The sequence below is a fragment of the Cricetulus griseus genome, chromosome 3 (assembly GCF_003668045.3).
Source record: "Cricetulus griseus strain 17A/GY chromosome 3, alternate assembly CriGri-PICRH-1.0, whole genome shotgun sequence".
Lineage (NCBI taxonomy): Eukaryota > Metazoa > Chordata > Mammalia > Rodentia > Cricetidae > Cricetulus > Cricetulus griseus.
Genome location: NC_048596.1, coordinates 74,473,760 through 74,481,307, shown reverse-complemented (window position 1 = coordinate 74,481,307; position 7,548 = coordinate 74,473,760). Strand labels below are relative to the sequence as shown.

The 7,548-nt window shown below is 46.1% G+C and overlaps 1 long non-coding RNA gene across 1 annotated transcript; it reads left to right on the top strand.

Annotated features, from left to right (window-relative positions):
• The first annotated feature begins 791 nt into the window (after positions 1–791).
• Positions 792–2,694, top strand: LOC107979027. Its single transcript, XR_003483132.2, has 2 exons — positions 792–937; positions 1,307–2,694. It is a non-coding gene; the product is annotated as an uncharacterized LOC107979027 (long non-coding RNA).
• The last annotated feature ends 4,854 nt before the right edge of the window (positions 2,695–7,548 follow it).

Sequence of the window (7,548 nt, the reverse complement as noted above, 5' to 3'; positions counted from 1 at the left end):
ACAGAGAAACCCTGTCTCGAAAAACCAAAAAAAAAAGAAAGAAAGAAAGAAAAAAGAAAATTCCTTACAGGCATTCCTCAAGGTCTGTTTCCCAGGTGATTCTAGAACCAGTCAAGTTAACAATTAATATTAACCTTCATTTTTACCTGGTTTGAAATGTCCTCCACCAAAAAGGCCAGTCCATTACTTTGTAGTTCAGTCTCACTCAAGTTCTCAGGACACAAGCAGAATGAAGCCATATTCCTTTCCACAATGTAATGTGAACATCTCTAGCCCAGTTCACAACAGAGCCCTGGTTCTCTGGGATGGTTGATACTGTTTGCCAATGAAGGAACCGGCTTCCCTTTTGGCAGCCATAACAGCCGAACACGTGCTTGCCATAAACCTGCCTTGGTCACGTAGAGGTCAGATGCCTGTCTCGTGACAAGGAACCCATCAGAAGTTAGTCACTAGAAAGTCAGATGCCTGTCTCATGACAAGGAGCCAATCGGAAGTTAGCTGGTGGCGCTATGCTTTACGACCCTGGGTGTGCTTTACGGACAAGCGCACAGCAATGACGTAGAGAGCATAGCAACCACCCTGGGAGGGCCTATGAGCCATAACAACCAGTTGACCAATCAACACAGGGCAAGCCTGGAGGCACACCAATCGTAAGCCTGTGCGTACCCCTAGACACTCCCCTTACGCTGCCCTATAAGATCTTTTGGGAGACCCTAGGAGCCGTCTTTTTCTAGCCGTCTGCCATGGCGGGTGGGTGAAAGACCCGAGCTAACATGGGGTTAGCTCGTAAAACTACAATAAAGCCTCATGCAGTTTGCATCAAGCTTTCGCCTCCATTCTGTGTTTGGGGTGGCCGCCGTCCTGGGCTAAGATTCTGGAAGCCTCAGCTTTCTGAGGGTCTAACACCAACTTGACAGGCTCTAGAATTCCTGAGGAGGTAAGCTTGCAGACACACTGGATTGGGCTAATTGAGGTGAGAAAGCTCACTTCAGTGATAGGCAGCACCCTCCCACGAGGGGAGTCCTGGATTGAACAAAGGAGAGAGTGAGCTGGGCACTGGTGCTCGTCACCACTTCCCTGACTGCCCACACCATGTGACCAGCCAGCCTTCTGGGCCTCCTGCTGTGTCTTCCCCACCATGACAGAATTATCCCCTTAAAACACATGCCAAACAAGCTCCTTGTCCCTTGAATTGTTCCTTGGTGGAGGCAATGAGAAGAGTAACTAATACAAAAAATTGAGACCTGTAAGTGGGCTGCTGCTGTGATGAACCACTGGGCTCATAAGCCTTTGTTTTTTTCTGAAGGAATGTACAGGAATTTGGAACTTTGGGAAATAAAACCCTCAAATACCATAAGAAACTTAATGGGCCATTTTGATGAGAACTTGGAAGGCAAGAAGGTAAAGACATATGAAGATAGTAGAGGCCTGGCTTGTGAACCAGTGCTCTACCAGGAACCAGGCTTGACACCATTTGTGTGACTTTCTGCCAAATAATGGGACTTCACATTGTCCCATCCAGAGAAGCTGAGTGATCAAAGGATGGACTAATGGGTTTGTCTCAGGCTATTCAAGGCAGGAGAGCATTCAACTGGAGCACGGCTACTACTCACTGCAATTATCCAAGTCTAAAGTGAAAACGAAAAGGTTGGGAAGAAAGACACAAAAAGTGTTTAGTTTAGAGCAGCAAAAAAAGCACAAACAAGTTTTAAGTTGTGAACAAGGTGAATGCTGAAAAGGGGGCTTCAGTTATTGCTGAGAAGGCTCCTGCTGTAAACTGCAACAGTGACAGGTACCCCAAAGACAAGCCTCCCAGCAAAGTCTCCAACTTGTGAAAATGAAAACTCACTGAAAGGAGAGAACTTGTGAGAGTGAGGCTGAAGGTGGCCCGGCAGGAGGGGGCCACAACAAAACCACCTAGATCTGGGGATAACCAGTTGCTTTCTGATGGATTAAGGCTTGTTCTGCCTTAGGAAATGCATGCCTCATACTATAAATCCAATCAAGAACCTATGGTAGGGAGTTCACGGGCCCCAGGAGTAAATCTATTACTATTATTCTGCTAAATGGGCATAGTATCAAGCTGCCATCTAAATCCGTAACTCTCTACCTGTAAACTAGTACAGCTCTCAGACTTCATCAGAAAATTGTGTTTGTACATTGTATGGTGGTTAATGCAGAAACTCACAACTGGTCAAAATGCAGAGAATGAGTGTCTGTGGAGTGCTCAGCTACAAACAGGACATCTATAGCACACTATTCCTCCCAAACCCCAGGGCTTGGGGGCCATTGCAGAAGATGGGGCTGAAAGAGTGTAAGAGCCAGAGGTTAGGGAGAGCCAGACTGAAACAGTGTCTTTTGGACATGACAAGATTACTATAGCCATGAACTCTAAGCAGTTGTGTGGCTGCCTGAGCAAGCCCTGTACAAGCTCAAGCCAATCAACATCCTAGTGTGGAGTGGTTTATTAGCCTCAGCTCTATGAACAGTTGATGGCTTCTGGGAATGAGAGTCTGTTTTCTTTAAGGGTGTTTCCTGGCAGGTCACTCCAGTGGGTAGCCACGCACTCAGAAGTATATGGGAAGCACAGATTGGAGTCCATGCTTTTGTTTGTTTGTTTTAAGAAAAGAACAGGAAGTTGGCAGGGTAGTGATATGGGATGGATCTGGAGGAGTTAAAGAAAGGAGTTAGGGATAAAGATGGCTAAAATACATTGTATGAAATTCTCAAATAAGTAATTAAAAATTGAAACCAAAAAAATACCCTGTGCCCTAATTTGCTTTATATTGCTATTATAAACAAATAACCAAAGGCAACTTGAGGAGTAAAGGGTTTATTTCAGCTTAAAGTCTGTCATGAAGGGAAGCCAAGGCTAGAACTCCTCAAGGTAGAAACCTGGAGACAGGAACTGAAGCAGTGCCGTGGAGGAGTGATGTTTACTGGTTTGTTCCCTTTTGCCGGGTCTGGGCTGCACAGAGCAGTCCCATGCTACAGAGGCAATCTATTCCAGACTGATGTCTTAGGGGCTGCAACGGGAACCAGCAGAACAGCCCCTGGTCTGACCCATGAGTGGGGGGGTGTGGATCGGGAAACTCCTAAATACCCGGTGGGGTTAAGGATGAGACAGAGACATCTTGTCATCTCAGGAGGGCTCTCAGTCCATGCTGGAGTCCAAGGTTTATTCAAGCATCCTCTTAAATAGCTTTCCAAGATTGAGGGTAATAGCAGAAGACATCTATTATCATGTATAAAGGGCTGACTAGGAGCCGTTTCCTTTAATCCTAGGGATAGTCTTGGAAAGCACGTACACAACCCCCCAGACATTCTACAAGGGCGTCTGTATAGTCGCTCACTAGTTTCCAGGCACGTTCCTCCAGCCCCCATGATGGGTGTGCATCCACCTAGGGCCTAGGCCTATTGTTACACAAACTAGGAACCATTCCCCACCAAGGCCAGGCATCCGGAGGTAATCAGCCGGATGCCTGAAAGACAATGGTAGACCCAAGCTCCTGGAATCAAGCTGAGGTTTGCACCCAAAATATCATAATCGATATCTGGGCCCTGACACATGACTTGCTTAGTCTGCTTTCTTATATCATCCAGGACCACGTGCCTAGGGGTGGCATTGCCCCCAGTGAACTGGGTTCCTCTACATCAATCATTAATCAAGAATATGTCACACAGACTTGCTACAGGACAATCTGATGGAAGAATTTTCTCAGTTGATGTTCTCTTTTTCCCAAAAAACAGTAACTTGTATCAAATTGACAAAAACAAACAAACAAAACAAAACCAGGCTGGGCACCCTCTTGTAATTCCATCACTTGGGAAGCAGAGGCAGGTGGATCTCTATGAGTTTGAGGTTGTTCTGGTCTACAGAGTGAGTTCTAGGACAGCCAGAGTTACACAGAGCAACCCTGTCTTGAAAAAACCAAAACAAAACAGACTCTAGCCCTCTGAAACCATAAACCCAGTTAAATGCTTTCTTTAATAAGTTGCCTTGGTCGTGGTATTTTGCCACAGCAATGGAAAAGTAACCAAGACAAATGGAAATGTTTATTGTGGGCCATTGTGTATTGAAAAGATATGCCTTCTTTTTTTACTTTATGGGATACTGCAGTTAAGAGAGTCCCTTGAGTCTCCAATGAGATTTAGACATTATACTTTTAAACAGTATAGGAATTGTTAAAAACTACAGAGACTTTTGATGTTAGGCCGAATGCTTTTTCTGTATTACGAGATGGACATAAGCCTGTGGAGACAAAGGAAGGAAAACTGTGATTTCAAGTGATATGCTGGTGTGTCAAGTTGACAAGAGGTGTGTTGCTGTGATTAACAATGTCACCCTGGCAGAATCTAGACTCACCTAGGAGGCAAGCCTCCATGACACCTGGGAAAGATCATCTAGATTAGATTAGTCTGGGGGCATGCCTGTGAAGGATGAACCTGGTCAACTGAGGTGTGAAGACTCACCTTAACTGTGGGTGGTGACATCCCATGGGCTGGAGTCTAGGACTTAATCCAAGGGAGACAGCTTGCTGGGCACTAACATTCATGCCCCTCTTCTTTGCTATAGATGCAGTATGACCAACTGCCCTCCTGCTGCTGCCACCATGCCTCCCCGTGTTTATGGAACCCCTCAAACTGTCAGCCAGCAAAAACCCTTCCTCCTTAAAATTCTTCCCGTCAAGTATTTGGTCACAGCAATAAGCAGAGGAATGGGTATACATTCTGAGACCTCCATGATTTGCATTTCTGTCAGCTTTCTTGCCTTCCTAATGCCCCGGAATGGCCCATTAAACTCTGCATACAGCATTTTAAGATTTCTTTAACCCACAGCTGCAAACTCCTCCACATTCCCCCCACAAATCAGTTCCAAAAGCCTTGGGCTTATAACAGCAACACACCCAGAGTCACCACGGCCTACTCCGTTAGTTTATTAACTCATCACTGTGACCAATACTAGATCAGAAACAATTTAAGGGAAGAAGGGTCACTTTGGCTTACAGTTTAAGAAAGCATACACTTTATTGTGGCGGGAGAGGCAGAGTAGCAGGAGTAGCAGGTGGCTTTACACATCATATTGATCATATCCTGTATTAGTGATTTTAATCTAATAATATGGAGACTCACACTGTCTTCAGAGTCCCGTGGGTAAAGTGGGTCCGGTCATCCACAGACTCCTCTTTTGCCTAAAAGATGCTCTGATGGTCTACCCAACTGGCAAGGAGTCATGGGCTCCATTCTACTGCACTTTTCAACCAGGTGAGCTCTGCAAACCTCTCCCCAGCAGCTCAACATACTGTTCTCTGGCAATAGCCAGAACCCACAACACTCCTTCATACGAGATGCCACATATCTGACTCACTCTGACAGCCCACCCACAGCTACTCAGAATCGTCCTCGGGACTTCCCCGGACGATGTTGAGGTGTTCTGGTTTAAAGCTGAGTCAATATGTGTGGGAAATGGCACGGATTCCTTCAATAGTGTGGAAGTAGTGGACCCTGCCAATGCTCGCTTTGGTCCAGGAGGTGGCAGTGTCTACTCTAACTGGAACCCACTGTCACCTCACTGACATTGAGATGTAGAAAAGAGAGCTCCTGAGTTGCAAAGGATGTAAAGCAATGTATTACATGAAGGAATGTTCAGAGATGATGCAGTCACCCGCTGTAGTCATACGTTATAGGGTTACAGGGCATTTCAACATTAGACTCAGAAGCTGGATGAACCGTCTTGCTGTGGAATAATCCTTCTGTGTACTGTGTGAATATATGTCCACATGATTAGTTTAATAAACAAGCTCACTGGCCAATAGCTGAACAGGATAAAGTAAGGCGGAAAAGCCAAACTGAGAATGATGAGATGTGAAGGACAGAGTCAGAAGAGTCACCAGACAGAGAATGAGTTGGATACACAAAATGGGATAGAGATGAAAGTCATGAGCCTGGGGGTAGCACATAGATTAATAGAAATGGATTAAGTTTTAAAAGTCAGTTGGTAACAAGCTTGAGCTATTGGCCCAGCATTTGTAATTAACACATGCCTCAGTGTGGTTATTTGGGAAACAGCTGCTGGGACAGGAAAGCTCCACTTACACCATCTTCTTTACTTTGTTGCTAAGAGTGCTGCCTTCAACAGACAGATGAGATATCTTCAAGGCTGCTGGAAAAGCCCCAACAAGATGATCTCAAGGTAACCACTAAACACAGAGTCCTTTACCAGAGGCCAATAAACAAGACTAGAGAAACAGCGGCTGCTAACACTGTGATAAAAGAGAATTCTGGGCTTATAAGAGATCGAGTGTTATCTTGTAGACTTCCATGAAGCTGAAGGGACCAGGTCCCCTTTCGGCAGCCATAACGGCCAAACACGTGCTTGTCTAATCTTGTCCTAGACACTAGAAAGTCAGATGCCTGCCTCGTGACAAGGAACCAATCAGAAGTTAGCTGGTGGCGCTATACTTTACAACCCTGGGTGTACTTTACGGACAAGCACACAGCAAGGACGCACAGAGCATAGCAACCACCCTGGGAGGGCCTATGGGCTATAACAACCAGTTGGCCAATCAATGCAGGGCAAGCCCTCCAAGCCTGGAGGCACACCAATCCTGAGCCTGTGTGTACCCCTAGACACTCCCCTATGCTGCCTTACGAGATCTCTCAGGAGCCCCTAGGAGCTGTCTTTGCTAGCCATCTGCCATGGTGGGTGGACAAAAGACCCGAGCTAATATCGGGTTAGCTCCTTAAATTACAATAAAGCCTCATGAGGTTTGCAGCAAGCTCTCGAATCCGCCTGGTGATTGGGGTGACCGAGGTCGTGGCCTGGGACCCCGGATACCTGAGTTTTCCAGGGGGTCTAACAAAGCAAAAGAGACACTGAGCTACAGGAGGAAACTTGCTCCAGTAAAATGGATTAACAGGGAAAGGTGCTAGCCTCCAAATCTTAACAGTAAGTGAGCATGTAAGATAAAAAGATTACCTCTGTGAAAAACAGAAACACCAGGGTATTCCCAACTGTGCTGTTACAGTTGTTACACAGCCTGCCCCAGCCATCCTAAATCAAGCCTGGAAGCCATTTTAACTTACCTAACAGCCCATCTGAAGTGGGGAAGATGGGTTTATTCAGCCATCTCCACAGAGACGCATGCATAGAGCTAGATCTTCTCCAGTTTAGTTGAAGTATTTCCCTATAGGCTAGCTACCCCTCAGCAGCTAAGGTTCTGTTAGAACAATGCCCACATGAAGTAGCCCCCTTCCAGCCCAAAGTCCAAGCTGCAGAAGCAGTGAGTTTGTTAGGCTTCCTTATAGAGCACGGGTGAGAGGTCACTGACGAGAGCATGGGTCATCCCAAAGCAGCCACATCACCAGAAAGCCTCGCCCCAACATAGGTGACAGCTTTCTCATAGCTGTTCCTGTAATCTTTCATCCTCATCTACTATAGCACCCCCAGAGACCAGTGAGGCTGCTTGCAGTTAGTCACCATAATTCCTAACTATAATTCCAAAGTACGTAAACACTTTGACCCACAGATGCAGGTAGCTCACCCTT